This window comes from Giraffa tippelskirchi, chromosome 2 (assembly GCF_054371585.1).
Source record: "Giraffa tippelskirchi isolate mGirTip1 chromosome 2, T2T-mGirTip1v1.2.pri, whole genome shotgun sequence".
NCBI classification, from domain to species: Eukaryota; Metazoa; Chordata; class Mammalia; order Artiodactyla; family Giraffidae; genus Giraffa; species Giraffa tippelskirchi.
Genome location: NC_137276.1, coordinates 32,466,792 through 32,486,312, shown reverse-complemented (window position 1 = coordinate 32,486,312; position 19,521 = coordinate 32,466,792). Strand labels below are relative to the sequence as shown.

Below are 19,521 nucleotides of genomic sequence, written 5' to 3'. Positions count from 1 at the left end.
ATAGTAGCATTATTTACAGTTGCCAGGATATGGAAGCAGCCTAAGTTGTGTTCATCAACAAATGAATGAATAAAAAAGATGTGTATGTGTGTGTGTACACGCAATGGAATACTAATCAGTCATTAAAAAACTGAAGTTTTGCCATTTGCAACAATATGGATGGACTCAGAGGGTATGCTAAGTGAAATGAGAGAAATACAAATACCATATGATGTCACTTATATGTGGAACCTAAATGGATTTAACAGGAAAGAAACTCTCAAAGATAAAAAGAACTAACTAGTAGTTACAAGTGGGAAGAGAGAAGGGGGCAGGGGCAAGATAAGGATAGGGAATCAAGAAGAGCAAACTATGTATAAAATAAAGCTACAGGGATGTATAGTACAGCACAAGGAATATAGCCAGAATTTTATAATAAATACAAATAGAATGTAACCTTCAAAAATTATGAATCACTATTTTGTACACCTGAAACTTATATAATATTATACATCAACTAACTATACCTCAGTTTTTAAAAGAGAAAAATTTACTGCATCTTTGTCGTTCTGTTTACATGACACGTCTGGCATGTTGCAAGTATTGTTTTGGGGTTTGTGAACTGATGTTATTCTGTGTGCTCCATATATTCTCCTATTTAATATTGCGTCAGTTGCTTGACTGATTAATGGTGAAAATCCTTAAGGAGTTGGCTGGCCTATTTGCATTCCGTTATCGGTTTTACCCCTTTTTTCTTTTTTGGCTGCACCATGAGGCTTGCAGGATCTAAGTTCCCTGACCAGGGATTGAGCCTGGGCCCCTGAAGTGAAAGCACTGAGTCCTAACCACTGGACCACCAGGGAATTCCTTTACTGCTTTTGGCTCAAACCTTCATTGCCCCAAAAGGCAGTGTAGCTTTTTAGTTCAGATTTCTTTTTAATAGTCACAGTGACCTTTACAGCTGTCAGTTTGAAATGATATAATTTTGCAAAGTGGTTTATATTATTTGTTTTTCCTTGAGGGTTAATCAGTTTCTACAAGGTGATGATGATGGTAACTGGCCTTTTTAGGTTAATGTTCCTACAAGGACCACATAATAAGTATAAAATAGTAATAATACCTGTTGCAGAATTGTTGGGAAGATTACATATAATAATGAATGTCAAGTTTTAGAATATAGCCTTAATGTTAGCTGGCATTATAATTTTGTAATATGTGATATAAAATGATAAGGATGTTTATATATTGCATTTATGAACATGGTATATAGCAAATATCAAGCCTGCTCCTGTTTTGGGATGTGAAGCAATAGCAAATTAAGAATATTAGCCAGTATTTTTGGTATTGTGATATTTTATATATTTTTATAGTGGGACTATCCTCTTAAAAACCATTAACGTCTGTTGCCTGCTAAACTTTACCACATTTTGGTGTTTGTAATCCAGTATTTCTCAAGATATTTCTCTCTTTGGAGAGCACTAACTTAGTTATTTTTTATTTGATAATAGCTTCCTTTTATGGGAGTTTTGATACCCTAGAAACTGTTCTCAAACCTTTTTGGTCTTGCTGCTGCTGCTGCTGCTGCTAAGTCGCTTCAGTCGTGTCCGACTCTGTGCAACCCCATAGACGGCAGCCCACCAGGCTCCACCGTCCCTGGGATTCTCCAGGCAAGAATACTGGAGTGGGTTGCCATTTCCTTCTCCAGTGCATGAAAGGGAAAAGTGAAAGGGAAGTCGCTCAGTCGTGTCCGACTCTTAGCGACCCCATGGACTGTAGCCTACCAGGCTCCTCCATCCATGGGATTTTCCAGGCAAGAGTACTGGAGTGGGGTGCCATTGCCTTCTCCTTTTGGTCTTGAGACCCTTTAAAAATTATTGAGCTATTTGAGCTCAATTATTGAGCTATTGTGTTAATAATTTATTTGAAAATAACAGTCATCAACCTATTATATGTTAACTCTTTAGTGAAAATTGTAGTTTTCCAAAACAAAATAATTAAGTGGGAAGAGAGGCATTGTTTTTACACATTGCAAAATTCTTTGAAGTCTATGTTAATAGAAGATAACTGGATCCTTATCTACTTTTTCATTCAGTTACTGTGTTTGTTATTTTGGTTGAAGTATTTGAAGAAAGTCTAGCCTCCCACAGGAATATTATCAGAAAAGGGAGAAATATTTTAATAGTCTTTCAGATAACTGGATATTTTTCTTGGATACAGCACCAAAACTTCATGAGTAATGTTTTTTTTTCTTTTAATTAATAAACTATATTTTAGAGCAGTTTTAGGTTCACAGCAAACTGTAGAAAGTGTTATAAAGTTCTTATATATGCATAAACTCCCCACTGTCAACATATGGAATCACATTTATCACAATAGATGAGCCTATGTTGACCCATCATTATCACCCAAAGTCCATAGTTTACATTAGTGTTCACTCTTGGTGTTGTACATTCTGTGAGTTTTGACACATGTATCCACCACTGCAGTATCATACAGAATGGTTTCACTGCCCTAAAAATCTCTTGTGTTCTGCATATTAATCCTCCCCTGCCCCACTTCATCCCAGTCTTTGCAACCACTGAGTACTCTCTTCCTGGCTTGTATTGGCCTGCCTTCTCACTGTGGTCTTATATGGCCCTTTCTCTGGATTCAAGTGAAACTGGGGAGCTCTCTCTGATATCTGTTCTTTTTTTATTTTTATTTTCTTTGGATTGAAGTATAGTTAACTTACAGTGTTTGAGGCATACAGCAAAGTGATTCATTGTGTGTGTGTGTGTATATATTTTTTCAGATTCTTTTCCATTTAGGTTATTACAAGATATGTAGTTCCCTGTGTTATATAATAGATCCTGGTTTGTTTATTTCTTTGGTTTATTTTTTAGTTAGCAAAGACTATACTTGTATAATATTGAGACGTATAGAACAAAATACAATTATTGGAAGATAATTGCTCTGCAGTATTGTGTTGGCCTCTGCCACACATCAGCACGAAGCAGCCACAGGTGTACATAGGTCCCCTCCCTCCTGAACCCCCCCTCCCGTCTCCCACCCCATCCCACCCCATCCCACCCCTCTAGGTTGTCACAGAACACTGGATTGAGCTCCCTGTATAGTAGTGTGTATCTGTTTTATTTGACTCATAGAAAACTTTTTAACTTTAATGAAGTTTAGTATTGGAAAAATTTGTTGCTTGTGCTGCTGGTGTTTAAGAATCCATTGCTACATCTAAAGTCACAACATTTTACGCCTGTTTTTTTTTAAGAGTTTGGTTTTCTCCCTTATGTTTAGATCTTTGATACGTTTTGGGTTAATTGTTTTATATGGTGTGAGGTCAGAAATCCAACTTAACCTTTTGCGTGTGGCTATTCAGTTGTCCCAGCATCGTTTTTTATTTATTTATTTATTTTTTATTTGAAGGATAATTGCTTTACAGAATTTTGTTGCTTTCTGTCAAACAGCATCATTTGTTGAAAAGGCAGTTCTTTCCCCACTGAGTAGTGTTGACATTCTTGATAAAAATCAGTTGACCATTGATGTATGGGTTTACTTCTGGATTCTCTGTTCTGTTGGTCTGTCTGCTTATCCTTGTGTCAGTGCCACACTCTTTTTAAAAATTTATTTATATATTCATTTATTTTTACCTGCACTGGGTCTTCGTTGCTTTGTGCAGGCTTCCTCTAGTTGCGGCAAGTGAAGGCTACTCTTTGTTGCAGTGCACGGGCTTCTCATTGTGGTGGCTTCTCCTGTTGTGGAGCACAGACTCTGGGATGTGCAGGCCTCAGTACTTGCAGCATACAAGCTTCGAAATTGTTCTGACCATATGAAATTTTCCCAGATAGGGATTGTACCCATGTCCTCTGCATCAGCAGGTGGAGTCTTACCCACTGTGTCACCAGGGAGTCTAGTACTACACTCTTTGATTATTATGGCTTGTAATAATTTTTGAAATCAGGATATGGGAAATCCTCCAGCTTTGTTCAACTGTCTTCAAAACATGATTGTTCTGGCTGTTTGGGCTCCCTTGCAATTCCATATGAATTTCAGGGTTAGTCTTTCAGTTTCTGCCAAAAAGAAATTTTGGTAGGGATTGCACTGAATATGTACATCAATTTGGGGAGTTTTGACATGTTAACAATATTAAGTATTCTGATCTAGGAACATAAGATGTTTTTCCATTTATTTAGGTCTTTAATTTCTTTCAACATTGTTTTGCACTTTTTACTGTGCAGATCTGCCACCTCCTTAGTTAAATTTATTCCTAAGTATTTTACTCACTTTGTTACTATTGTAAATGGAATTGTTTCCTTCACTTAAGATTGTCCATTGCTAGTGTATAGATGTGCATTGCTATATATAGAAATAGAAACAATTTTTGCATGGTTCTTGTATCTGGCAACCTCGATGAATTTGTTGATTAGGTCTAAGTTTTTCTCCAGGATTTCCTATGTGTAAGATCATGATATCTCTGAGAAGAGGTAGTTATTCTTCTTCCTCTTCAATCTAGATGTCTTTTCTTTCTTTTTCTCTTACCAGTTGCCCTGACTAGAACTTCCAGACAGTGTTGAACAGAGTGAATATCCTTATCTTGTTCCTCATTTTAGTGGGAAGCTTTAAATCTTTCACCACTGAGTATGTTAGTCCTGAATTTTTCATAGATGCTCACAGTCAGGTTGTAGAAGCTTCTTTCTGTTCTAGATTCTTGAGTGTTTTTATCATAAAAGGGTGCTGGAAGGGATCAAATGCCTTTTTTGTGTCAGTTGAGATGATTGTATTATTTTTTCCCATTTCACTCTATTAATATGTGTTTGATTTTTTTCAATTGATTTTATTTTTATATGTTGAACCACCCTTGCATTTCTGGGGTAAATACATGGTGCATAGTCCTCTTAATACATTGCTGAATTTGGTTTGCTAGTATTTTTTTGAGGATTCTTGCATCTGTATTCGTAAGGATATTGGTCTGTAGTTCTCTTTGATGTTTTTGTCTTTGGCAGGGTAAAACCAGCTTCATGTAATGAGTTAGGGAAGTATTCATTCCTTTATTTTTTAGAAGAGTTAGAGAAGAACTAATGGTATTTTTATTTTTTCTTTAAACATCTGGCAGAATTCATCAGTGGAACCATGTGAACCTTGACTTTTCTTTGTCAGAAGTTTTAAAAATTACTGTTTTTTTATTTTTACTTTTATTAAGTCTATTTTTTTTTTTGAGTTTATTTTGGTAGTTTATTTCTAAGAATTTGTCCATTTCATCAGTGTTATCTACTTACTGGCATACTCTTGTTCATTATATTTTTTTGTAGTACTTTCTGTTTCTTTAAAGTCAGTAGTGATGCTTTCATTTCTGATTTTGGTAAATTGAGTCTTCTTTCTTTGACTTCTTGGTCATTCTATCTAAAGGTTTGTCATTATCATTAATCTTTTCAAAGAGGTTTTAGTTTCTCTGATTTTTCTCTATTTTTCTATTCTGCTTCCAAAACTCTTTACCTACATCTTTATTATTTTTTTCTTCTGCTTCATTATCATTTTGGTTCTTCTTTTTCGGGTTCCTTAAGGGTGGTAGGTTAGTTTATTGATTAGTGATAATTCTTTTTTTTTAATGTAGGTGTTTGCAGCTATAAAATTTCCTCTGAACAGTGCTTTTGCCGCATCTTATGTATTTTGGTATGTTGGGGTTTTTTTCTTATTATTATTCTCAAAGTAGTTTCTGATTTTCTTTCTTTATTTATATTTTGGTCACACTGCGTGACTTGCAGGATCTTAGTTCCTTGACCAGGGATCAAACCTATGCCCCCTGCAGTGGAAATGTGGAGTCCTAACCACTGGACCACCAGGGAATTCCTTATTGTTGTCTAATTTATATCTCTTAGTTGTTTCATCTGTTATTGAAAGTAGAGTGTTGAAGTCTACAACTATTACTGTTACTTTTCCTCCCTTCCACTCTGTCAATTTTACTTCATATTTTTGGGGGCTCTGTTGTTAGGTGCTTATAAGTTTTTAATCGTTAAATCTTTTTTTTTTAATTGTGGTATAGTTGATGTAGGGGCTTCCTAGGTGATGCAGTGGCAAAGAACCGCCCTCCCAGTGTATGAGACCATCCCTGAGTGGGAAATGCAGGTTTGATCCCTGAGTCAGGAAGATCCCCGGGAGGAGGAAACAGCAGCCCACTCCAGTATTCTTGTTGTTGTGGCGTCACTAAGATGTGTCCAACTCTTTGCGACCCCATGAACTGCAGCATGCCAGGCTTGCCTGTCCTTCACTATCTCCCAGAGTTTGCTTGGACTCATATCCGTTGTGTTGATGATGCCATCCAACCATATCATTGTCACCCCCTTCTCTTCCTGTCCTCAGTCTTTCCCAGCATCAGGGTCTTTTCCAGTGAGTCAGCTCTTTGCACCTGGTGGCCAGAGTACTGGAACTTTGAACAGTATTCTTACCTGGAAATTCCATAGACAGAGGAGCCTGGTGCGCTGTAGTCCATAGCATCACAAAAGAATTGGACAGCTGAGTGACTAAGCACCCACATAGTTGATATACTTTATTATATAAGAGGTTAAGGTGTACAACATAGTAATTCATAATTTTTAAAAGTTATGTTTCATTTATAGTTACTGTTAAATCTTCTTGGTAGATTGACTTACAATGTCCTTTGTCTATTGTAACAAGTTTTATCTTAACATCTATTTTGTCTAATGTTAGTATATTCACCCTCATTTTTCTTTCATTTGCTGTTTTCATGGGCTTTTTCTTTCATTTTTAACCTCATGTCTTTGAATCTAGTGTTGAGTTTCTTATACATAGCATATAGTTGGACCATGGGTTTTTTTTTTTAATCCATTCTATCTGCCTTTTAATGTAATTTTTACATTACATATAATGTAATTACTGATAAGGAAGGATCTTGGCCATTTTGCTGTTTGTTTTCTAACATATCTCATGTTATTGAAGTTAAGTTATATTGTTAAGTTTTCCTAACTGCTTTCTTTTCTATCATATAAATATTTTCTAGTGTGCCATTTTGATTCCTTTTCCACTTTTACTATGCAATTTTTAGTTATTTTCTTAGTGTCTGTCTTGGGGATATATAATTGACATCTTAATTAATAATGACTTAGTTTCAATAGTATTACAAAATACTTGGCTCATATGTAGCTGTGTCCCTCAACTTTAAATTGTTATTGTATTGTCACAGATTTCATCTTTATACATTGTATGCTCATCAACATAAACTTATGATTATTTTTGAATGTAGCTATGTTTTAATCATGTAAGGGAAAAAAGGAATTACAAACCAAAATGCAACCCTTCTCCCTTCCTTCTTTTATCAAACATTTTATATGTGCTAAGTTAAGTTGCTTCTGTCATGTCCGACTCTGCCACCCTGTGGACTGTAGCCCACCAGGCTCCTCTGTCCATGGAATTCTCCAACAAACTGGAGTGGATTGCCGTGTCCTTCTCCAGGGGATCTTCCCGACCCAGGGATCGAACCTGTATCTCTTACATCTGCTGCATTGGCAGGCGGATTCTTTACCGCTGGTGCCACCTGGGAAGTTCATTTTATGATACAGTGCTTCTGTTATGCTTTCAGATACTATTCTAAATAGTTTGCAGATATTATCGTAATATTTTGAGGTCAAAACAATTTTATAGCCCAGGAAGATGAGGCATAAGGAAGACAACTTGCCCAAGGCCATAGATGCATTATAACACACAGTCAGGAATCTAAACCCAGGTAATCTGACTCCAGAATCCATGTTCGTAACTACCAGTCTCTTACTTCCTAGAGTACTAGGATTCCTTCTATTACATTACAACATGGAGTGTAAAATTCAATTGGATACATAAAACAGATGCATTCATGTTGAAAATTCAGGATAGATAAAGCAAAGGGTACTGGGAGTCAGTTGGGAGCAAAGATAACCTTTGACCTATGTCGTTGAAGACCAAGCAGGATCATGACTTGAAATTTGAGAGAAGGACACTTTAGGCAAAGGAACAGGATGAGGCAAGGGATCAGACAAGCAAAACCAAGGTGAATTTGAGAAACAGAAGACTTTTGAGTTGAGTGTGCTTGAAGAACATTGGGAGAGTATATTGAAAAGGTCCACTTCAGGAAGAATTTAAAAGCTAAACTTCAGAGTTTGAAATTTTATCTACATGCATTAGATAATCACTGAACACTTTTGAGCAGAGAGAAACTATTAAGAATTTACTTTACATGTAAGTATATACATGAACCTGAAGGCTAGCTCAAAATTTAGTGTCATTTTAAAATTTCTAAAATATGGTGAAGCTTATTTCAGTGGGGTCCAGATTAAAGTTTGATCTTTTGTACTGCTGTATATTAAACTGTGTTGGAGATGTGTTATACAGTGATGATTCTTTAAATTTGCAAATTAGATATGTTTAAGTAAATGGGTTTGATGATATCAAAAGGGAGACGCTTCCTTTCAAAATCATCTCTTGTATGAGAGGTGGGGTGGTATAATGTGCATTTAATAACATGCCATATACAATAGTTCAGATCAGCAGTTTTTTGAGTCCTTCTGAAACCAATGTGTTTGCCAAATACTGGAAGTATAACCATAAATAAGACTTAATCATATTTTTTCAGTCTCTTTTTCTTCCTAACTGGTAAACATTGAAATGTTCTAGTATTCAGTCATCTTCCTTCCTTTCCTTTTTCTTTTGTTCATATTCTTTACCATTATAGTTTATTACAAGATACTGAATATAGTTCCCTGTGCTGTACAGTAAGACCTTGTTTATTTTATATATAGTAGTTTGTATCTGCTAATCCCAAACTCCTAATTTATCTTTCCCTCACCCTCTTTCCCCTTTGGTAATCATGACTTTGTTTTCAATGTCTGTGAGCCTATTTCTGTTCTGTAAATAAGTTCATTTGGTTTTTTTCTTTTAGATTTCACATATAAGCAATGTCATATGATACTTGACTTTGTCTTCCTTAATATGATAATCTCTAGGTCCAACCATGTTGCTGCAAGTCTCATTGTTTGTTTTTTTTTTTTTTTTAAAGCAAATAGAACTCGGTATTATTTATTGTCTGCAGTGTATGGGATTTTAGTTCCCGGACCAGGGATTGAACCTGTGCCCTCTGAAGTGAAAGTGTGAAGTCCTAACCACTGGGCCACAAGGGAATTCCCCAAATTTCATTCCATTTTATGGCTGAGTAGATCCGTCTAGTCAAAGCTATGGTTTTTCCAGTAGTCATATATGGATGTGAGAGTTGGACTCTAAAGAAAGCTAAGTGACGAAGAGTTGATACTTTTGAACTGTGGTATTGGAGAAGACTCTTGAAAGTCCCTTGGACTGCAAGGAGATTCAAGCAGTCCATCCTAAGGGAAATCAGTCCTGAATATTCATTGGAAGGACTGATGCTGAAGCTGAAACTCCAATACTTTGGCCACCTGATGCAAAGAGCTGACTCACTGGAAAAGACCCTGATGCTGGGAAAGATTGAAGGCGGGAGGAGAAAAGAACAACAGAGAATGAGATGGTTGGATGGCATCACTGACCCGATGGACATGAGTTTAAGTACACTCCAGGAGTTGGTGATGGACAGGAAGGCCTGGCGTGCTGCAGTCCATGGGGTCACAGAGAGTCGGACACGACTGAGCAACTGAACTGAACTGGTATATATATCTGATATGCATATTTTCTTTGTTTATCCATCTTGTGATGGACATTTAGGTTGTTCTCATGTCTTGGCTCAGAGAAGGCAATGGCAACCCACTCCAGTACTCTTGCCTGGAAAATCCCATGGACGGAGGAGCCTGGTAGGCTGCAGTCCATGGGATCGCGAAGAGTCAGATACGACTGAGCGACTTCACTTTCACTTTTCACTTTTCAGTTTCACGCATTGGAGAAGGAAATGGCAACCCACTCCAGTGTTCTTGCCTGGAGAATCCCAGGGACGGCAGAGCCTGGTGGGCTGCCATCTATGAGGTCGCACAGAGTCGGACACGGCTAAAGCGACTTAGCAGCAGCAGCAGCAGCATGTCTTGGCTGTTGTAAATAGTGCTGCTGTGATCATTGGGAAGTGCATGCATCTTCTTGAATTAGAGTTTTATCCAGATGGATGTTTAGGAGTCTGATTGCTTGATCATATGGCAACTCTAACTTTTTAGAGTTTTTACGGGAATCTCCGTACTGTTTTCCTATCATAGTGGCTGCATCAATTTACACTCCCATCACCTAATGTAGGAGGATACTCTTTTCTCCACACCCTTGTCAGCATTTACTACTTGTGAACTTTTTGATGATGGCCATTCTGATCAGGGTGAGGTGATGGTTCATTGTAGTTTTTATTTACATTTCTCTAATAATTAGTGATGGTAAGCATATTTCATGTGCTTATTGGCCGTCTGTATGTCTTTTCTGGAGAAATGTCTGTTTATGTCTTCTGCCCATTTTTTGATTGGGTGTCTTTTCCTTTTTATTTACCCTCATTGAGTGGATAAGATCTCGTTCGTGCGTGCCAAGTCGCTTCGCTCATGTCTGGCTCTTCGCAACACTATGGACTGTAGCGCACCAGGCTCCTCTGTCCATGGGATTCTCCAGGCAAGAATACTGGAGTGGGTTCCCATGCCCTCCTCCAGGAGATCATTCCAACCCAGGTATCAAACCCATATCTCTTTCAGTTCAGTCGCTCAGTCGTGTCCCACTCTTTGCGATCCCATGAATTGCAGCACGCCAGGCCTCCCTGTCCATCACCAACTCCCGGAGTCTACCCAAACCCATGTCCATCGAGTCAGTGATGCCATCCAACCATCTCATCCTCTGTCGTCCCCTTCTCCTCCTGCCCCCAATCCTACCCAGCATTAGGGTCTTTTCCAATGAGTCAACTCTTCGCATGAGGTGGCCAAAGTATTGGAGTTTCAGCTTCAACATCACTCCTTCCAACGAACACCCAGGATTGATCTCCTTTTAGATGGATTGATTGGATCTCCTGGCAGTCCAAGGGACTCTCAAGAGTCTTCTGCAGCACCACAGTTCAAAAGCATCAATTCTTTGGCACTCAGCTTTCTTCACCATCCAACTCTCACATCCATACATGACCACTGGAAAAACCATAGCCTTGACGAGACGGACTTTTGTTGGCAAAGTAACGTCTCTGCTTTTAAATATGCTATCTAGGTTGGCCATAACCTTCCTTCCAAGGAGTAAGCGTCTTTTAATTTCATGGCTGCAATCACCATCAGCAGTGATTTTGGAGCCCCCAAAAATAAAGTCTGACACTGTTTCCACTGTTTCTCCATCTATTTCCCATGAAGTGATGGGACCAGATGCCATGATCTTAGTTTTCTGAACGTTGAGCTTTAAGCCAACTTTTTCACTCTCCTCTTTCACTTTCATCCAGAGGCTCTTTAGTTCTTCACTTTCTGCCATAAGGGTGGTGTCATCTGCATATCTGAGGTTATTGGTATTTCTCCCAGCAATCTTTTTTTTTTTTTCTGCTTGTTTGGAGGTTCTAGCAGGGGAGCGCAGCTACTCGTATACCCTTGACTGAAGACCGATCCTCCTCTATCGGAGATGGTCGTCCTCTTCGACCGAGCGCGCAGCTTCGGGAGGGACGCACATGGAGCGATGAGGGAGGAAGGGGACACCTGCCTAGCCAGCCAGATCAGCCGAATCAACCCTGGCGATCAATGGGGTGACAGATGTCGCAACCAGATCGCCCTCACATCCTCTCCCAGCAATCTTGATTCCAGCTTGTGTTTCCTCCAGCCCAGCATTTCTCATGACGTACTCTGCATATAAGTTAAATAAGCAGGGTGACAATATACAGCCTTGACGGACTCCTTTTCCTATTTGGAACCAGTCTGTTGTTCCATGTCCAGTTCTAACTGTTGCTTCCTGACCTGCATACAGGTTTCTCAAGAGACAGGTCAGATGGTCTGGTATTCCCATCTCTTTCAGAATTTTCCACAGTTTATTGTGATCCACACAGTCAAAGGCTTTGGCATAGTCAATAAAGCAGAAATAGATGTTTTTCTGGAACTCTCTTGTTTTTTCGATGATCCAGCGGATGTTGGCAATTTGATCTCTGGTTCTTCTGCCTTTTCTAAAACCAGCTTGAACATCTGGAAGTTCACAGTTCACGTATTGCTGAAGCCTGGCTTAGAGAATTTTGAGCATTACTTTACTAGCGTGTGAGATGAGTGCAATTGTGCGGTAGTTTGAGCATTCTTTGGCATTGCCTTTCTTTGGGATTGGAACGAAAACTGACCTTTTCCAGTCCTGTGGCCACTGCTGAGTTTTCCAAATTTGCTGGCATATCGAGTGCAGCACTTTCACAGCATCATCTTTCAGGATTTGAAATAGCTCAACTGCAATTCCATCACCTCCGCTAGTTTTGTTCCTAGTGATGCTTTCTAAGGCCCACTTGACTTCACATTCCAGGATGTCTGGCTCTAGGTGAGTGATCACACCATCGTGATTATCTGGGTCGTGAAGATCTTTTTTGTACAGTTCTTCTGTGTATTCTTGCCACCTCTTCTTAATATCTTCTGCTTCTGTTAGATCCATACCATTTCTGTCCTTTATCAAGCCTGTCTTTGCATGAAATGTTCCTTTGGTATCTCTGATTTTCTTGAAGAGATCTCTAGTCTTTCCCAATCTGTTGTTTTCCTCTATTTCTTTGCATTGATCTCTGAGGAAGGCTTTCTTATCTCTCCTTGCTATTCTTTGGAACTCTACATTCAGATGGGAATATCTTTCCTTTTCTCCTTTGCTTTTCGCTTCTCTTCTCTTCCAGCTATCTGTAAGGCCTCCTCAGACAGCCATTTTGCTTTTTTGCATTTCTTTTCCATGGGGATGGTCTTGATCCCTGTCTCCTGTACAATGTCACGAACCTCTGTCCATAGTTCATCAGGCACTCTATCAGATCTAGTCCCTGAAATCTATTTTTCACTTCTGCTGTATACTCATAAGGGATTTGCTCTAGGTCATACCTGAATGGACTAGTGGTTTTCTCATATCTCTTATGTCTCCTTAATTGGCAGGTGAGTTCTTTACCACTTGCACCACCTGGGAAGCCCAGATAAGATCTCGTGTATTTCTAAGGCTTTAAATTCTGTCTGTACTTAGATGATTTCCAGTTTTATATCCTGATCCCAGTGTCTCCTATTTCAAACTCACCCATCCAGTTTCCTGCACACACCCACTTTGATTTCCAAGAGACAAGTCAGATTTAATGTGTCCAAAACTGAACTAAATTTCTGTTCCACTTGTTTCTCCTGCAGTCTTCTCTTAGAACGTTACATTACCATTTACCCAGTTCTCAGACCAAATAAAGCCTAAGTGTCCTCTCCCTCATTCTGCTAGTGCATCATCAAAGCAAGCTGATTTAATCCTCAGGTTATACTCTGTATCCTTTCACTGATTTCTACCTCCACCACTGCCACTCTGGTTTGTCACCATTATTTCTTGTGAAGGTTGTTGTAATAGTCTCATTATAATACTTTACTCATTATCAGTTATCTGTGCAGCCACCTGGTAAACTTAAACAATATAAGTCTGATCATATTACTTCTACCACTACCCAAATATAAAATTAGTGGATTTCTGTTAAATTCAAATCCCAATCGTCTCACATAGCCTATGTGATCTTGCCTTTAGATATCTGTCTCATCTCCTACTTCCTGACTTTGCTCAGACCACACCAGCTTTCTTGCTGTTTCTCAGATATACCATACTTCATACCCTTTACTGCTTTAGTACTGTTCCCTCTGTCTAGAACGTTCCTTTGTCATGAATATCTACATGACTTGCTCACTCAATTCATTCAGTGCTCAAAAATTCAGCCTCTTAGAGTCTTTTCCTGACCTGTCTCAGAATTCTCTGCCCTACTCAGTTTTCCCTCAGCATTTCTCAGTGTTATCAGTAATGGTTTTTCAGGGTTTAGTTGTTGCCCACCCCCCCACCCCACCCCACCAGTCTGCTATATTCTTTGAACAATTCTTCTTTTACTTATCTTTACCACATATTATTCATTATCATTGTCATCATTATTTATATATTTTATCTCCTCTGCCAGAATTAGAGTTCCAGATATGAACTTTTGTCTGTGTTGTTCACAGCTGCATCGGTAGTGATTGACTCATAGTAGGTGCTCAATAAATATAAGTAAATAAATATCTATAGTCCACCAAGGACAAGAGGCTCAGAAACAACAGAACTTTAAAAAAAAAAAAGACTGAACTCTCAAACAATATTTTTAGTATCTTTGAGGAAATATGTAATACCAGGGCTATTACGAATTTAGTAGTGCTTTTTAAAGAAATGATGCATTTTGTTCACAGCAAAAAATGCATTTAGAAAAGTAGTGGCTGTATGTGCAAGCACATTTTTATTTAATTTGCAAACAGTGCTCATGTGGATGTACTGACCTTCTAATGACTGAGTTCCTCTAAGGAATTGTGGCCCACAGATTGTGAACTCCTGATGTAATTGACTCATTCCTAATCAACTTCAGATTTGCATTTAAATAGCTTCTTTTTAGCATAATTACTGTACCCAAGACAGTTTGATATAACAGAAAAAATGAACCAAAACTGCCCTTGAATTTCCAAAGAACTAAATCCAACTGACCTAGTTACTTTCTACCTTTGCAATTTTGGCTACTTAACATCATGGAATCTCATTTATGGCATAATGTATGTAAATATAATTGTATGAAATTATTTCGGTTATGTTCCAGCTACTCAGGATGTATTTTCCCTCCTTAATGTATTAATACCACTGTTTTTCAGGACTTCATCTCTCTCAATTTATTTCTGTCTTTGCTGTGATTACAGCTTTGCACACAAAAGTGTGTCCTGTCATCTCTGTTCATGGGCTGGCAAAGCAAGCCATTAATTATGTCTGGTTTTAGTTCATAGATACAGGAACCTTTTTCCATTAGATACTGGTTGCTCTTCTGTTTCATTTATTTCTGTTTCTTTGGGTCTTCAACATGCTAGACTCACAAAATGAGTCATTTTAAAATCTTAAACCCGTGAGGTAAATAGAAGGGTATATTTGTATTTATCCAACTAACACTTACTGACTACAGTTTGGGAACAGGCAGGCTGATGTTAAGAAAAAGAATAGGTTCCTGTTCTTTGCTCAAAAATCTAGTAGGTAAAATTCCCCCCAATTTTTTTTTTTTTTTTTGTTTAAACTGAAGTATAGTTTTCTAGTAGTGCAACTTCAGCCCTGATGGGGATGTTCCTAACTTTGCCTGAGGTTTTGGACTGAGATAAAGGATGCCTTAGAATTAACTAGATTACGGGTTGCAGGAGAACATTCTGGGCGAAGGCTTGCTGTGCTTAAAAGGCATGGAAGCATTGACATGTGTGTAATGACTGATAAATCAGTCTGGCCAGAGCATAGAATATGTAGAAAGAAAATAGCAGGGCAGACAGAAAAGGTAGTTTGGAACTAGACAGACCCTCAGTGATCTTGCATACCAGCCAGGAATTTGAAGTCTTCAGTAGTGTCAGTGGAAAGCCATCAGAGATTTTTAAAACTGAGAAAAGATGGAAGAGGTTTGATGGCAGTGTGAAGGATGGTTTTTGGTAGATTTGGTGATGTAGGGAGTGTTTTAAGTAGTCAGATGAATTAAAAATTAAGAGATGTTATTAGTAAGTTGTGTGAAGAAGTGAAAAGCCTGGACTTCATAGAGTCACTGGCTTGGTTTTAAACCGAGGGTCTGTGTCTTTGTAGTTATATGGAAAAAAAAATAGCTGCTTTGATTTTCTATTTTCTTACATATATTAGGTAATAGCAATAATGTCAGTTTTACAGTGTTCCCCTGAAGATATTATCATAATGGGAATGAAGTACCTGATACAGTATTTTGTTTGATACCAGCTAAGGGCTCAGTTATTATCTATTATTAGCAACATGAGTGACATGTACTGTAATTACTAAGGTGCAAAATGGTGAAGGCCTGAATTTAGGAGTGGAAAAGAGAATAGATTTGAATGGACCTTTTCTAATTCAAGTGAATAGGATCGACTGATCTCGGGAGAGAATGGAATCATGAACCGACTGAGATTTGTAGCCAGAATGACTTGGGAAGGGATTAGTGATGCCATTTTCCTGGTAAGGAGTACAAGAGTCATCGCTGGTTGAGGTGAAGGAAAAGGCGTAAGATGATTTTGATTTTGATTTTTGGAGGTGTTTGGGGTATCTTGGTGATGATATGAAGCAGGTAATTAGAAATAAGATCTGGAGCAAAAGATAAGAGATTGGAGTTGTCAGTATATGCATGGTACCAGGAATGTGTGTAAATCTTAATAGCAGGGCATGTATTTTAAACATTTGCTCTGTATCCCCATACTGCTGAGTTCTGTATAAAATACTTGATTAGTTCTTGTTATTAAGTATGAGATTTAGGGTGACTTTGTTTGTAGAAAAGATAATAACATAGTTACTTTGATTTCTAATTAAAATGTTTATTTAAATTTATAAGTTTAAAACCTTATTCTCTTAAAATACAGATCTTACTCCAAATATTTTAGTTAACTTAAAATATTTTTATCTATAAACTTAAAATTTCATATTTTCTCTTTAAACACTGATTTAACAAAACCTTCTTAGATACTTTAAGTGTTGTTATTCTTAAATGTATACGTATTGTAACAAAGTATGTAAACTTAGTAAGATTTCAGCCTGCAATCAGACCTAAATCAGCTGTTCAATTCTACATTTCAAATTAAAATTCTCAACACAGGCTAACAGACCAAATTTTCTTAAAACATTGTAAATATTTACTAAATATGCATACTTATTTTAAAAGCTTAATTGACATATAATTTATGCACCTTACAAGTCACTTGTTTTAAGCACTGATTTTTATTATATTTAGAGTTATGTAGCCATCACCAAAATCTAATGTATGAGAATAAGTCCATCATCTCGAAAAGAAACATGTCTGTTTGCAGTTATTCCCATTTTCACTCCCAGCCCTAGGAAAATCACTACTTTTAATCTATACAAATTTGTCTTTTTTGGACATTTCATATAAATAGAACCAAATAGTATGTGATCTGTTATTTTAGGCCTTTTTCACTTAGCATAATGTTTTGAAGTTCATTCATCCTTATTTTAAAATATTCCATGATATTGATGTATTGGCTTTCAAGGTGGCTCAGTGGTAAAGAATTCACTTGCCAGTGCCATAGACACAGGTGATGTGGGCTTGATCCCTGGGTTGGGAAGACCCCCCTGGAGGAGGACATGACAATCCTCCATGTTCTTGCCTGGAGAATCCCATGGACAGCGGAACCTGGTGGGCGGGCTACAGCCTATGGGGTTGCAAAAGAGTTGGACACGACTTAGCAACTAACAATAACAGAATGGATATACTGCATTTTATTTTTCCTGGATTACTTCTTAATGTAAAATAGTTAAGGTTTAATTCTCTTAAATCACTCCTATACTTTTTTTTTAAGGGGAAGACTTGAAAATACGTGAACTAAGCTACTGTCCTAAGTTAGAAACTTAACAACAGCAGAATAAACCCACAGAAAATAGAAAGATAATGAAACTTAGAGTAAAAATTGATGAACCGGAAGCAAAGAGAAGATCAGAAGTCAAAAGTGAGTTGGGAGGGGGGATTAAGAAAACAAACCTGTTAAGAATGATCAAGGAAAGAAAGAAATAAAATTGTGAAAATGAAGATTACAGATAAAGAAGAGATTTAAAAGATAAGGGATTTACAGCAACATTATTTTACAATAGCCAAAAGGTAGAAGTAACTACGGTGTTCATTGATGTATCAGTGGAGAAATATGATCTATGTATTAACGGAATATTATTCAGCCTTAAAAGGGACAGAAATCCTGTCACATGCTGCAGGATGGATGAACCATGAGGATATTATGCCAGTAACTAAATGAAGTAAGCTAGTAACTAAATGACAAATACGTACTCTATTATTCCACTTAAGAAGTGCTTGCAGTAGTTGCAGTTGTACAGACAAAGTAGAATGGTAGTTGGCAAGACTGGGAGTAGAAGCAAATAGACAGTTACTCTTCCACTATATAGTATATAGTTGCATTTTTCTTCTTCAGCAAAATGAAAGAAGTACTGGAGATGGATGATGGTGCCAAAAATGTAAATTTTATGCAATAGTAAATGTAAAAATGATTAAAATTATAAATTTTATATTATGTACATTTTGCTGCAGCTTTCAAAAAGATAAGGGAAAATACTATCAATTATATGCCAGTAATTTTTAAATTAAAAAAATACATAACTTCCCAAAAACTGGCTCAAGAAATAAAAAGCTTGAATAGTTCTATAGCTATTAAATAAACTTAATAGTTAAAACAAAGAGAATAACCCCAGAATGCTTTACGTGTGAGTTCTACCCAACTTTTTTTAAGGAAGAAAGCTTCCCACTTTTCTGTCACCTCTTCCAGAAAGTAGGAAAAAAGGAAATATATCTCAGTTCTTTTTAGAAGGATATTTGTCAAACCACACATATAAGAAAGAAAATCATAGGTCATTTTCACTCATGAAATAGATTAACCCTTTAATTATAGAAAACTTCTTCACTTTTTTGTTTTATGCTTTTTTTTTCTTTTTTAAATTCTTATTGGACTGTAGTTGATTTACAGTGTTGTGTTAGTTTCACATGTACGGCAAAGTGAATCAGTTATACATATCCACGTATTCACTCTTTTTTTAAAATTATTTTTCTATATAGGCCATTACCAAGTATTGAGTAGAGTTCCCTGTTGTACAGTAGATTCTTATTAGTTATCTATGTTTTATACTTTTATCCTTGAATAATTCTGATTGTTATTGCCATCTTTATTGCTTTCCTTTCTTCTTATCTTTTTACATTTTTCTCATAGCTATGCCTCCCTCTTTAGTTTAACATACCTGTGTCACTTTGAGTCAGTTATGAACTGTATGTTACCATGCCCTGTTGTTTAGTCACTCAGTCGTGTCCCATCTTCAGCAGCCTCATGGTTCACCAGGCTCCTCTGTCTGTGGGATTTCCCAGGCAAGAATACTCTAGTGGCTTGCCATTCCCGTCTCCAGATCTTCCCGACCCAGGGATCGAACTTGGGTCTGCTGCATTGGAAGGCGGATTCTTTACCACAGACAGGGAAGCTCATGCTGTGCCCTGTCACTTTTTTCTCTTTTGCTTAGTTAATTTAATTGATTAATATTTATTGTAACATGTACATGTTTGACATTTTTCCTGAAATTGTTTTTTTGTTTCTTGTTTAGCATGCTTACTTTTTGTTTAGTTTTAAATTTTACTTCCTTTTATAATTGTTCTTTGTTGTTCTTTATTTCTTCTGGTGATTGGAAATTCTTCAGCCTTATCCATACATTCTAAAGCAAATTTATTTTAAACCTACATTTTCTTATCAACATCAAAAGTAATGACTATTATAAATTGTTCCCTCATCCTGCATACACACTTGATCTAAGCATACTTTATTTACTCTTCTTCACCTAAGATTTTTTTTAATAGTTTGGGATGTTACTCCTAAATCATTAATTTAAAAAATTATA

The 19,521-nt window shown here is 37.2% G+C and overlaps 1 protein-coding gene across 20 annotated transcripts in view; it reads left to right on the top strand.

Annotated features, from left to right (window-relative positions):
* The window catches only part of LCOR (ligand dependent nuclear receptor corepressor), a 121,912-nt gene that overhangs the window by 33,734 nt on the left and 68,657 nt on the right, over positions 1–19,521 (top strand). The gene's annotated exons all lie outside the window — the stretch shown is intronic.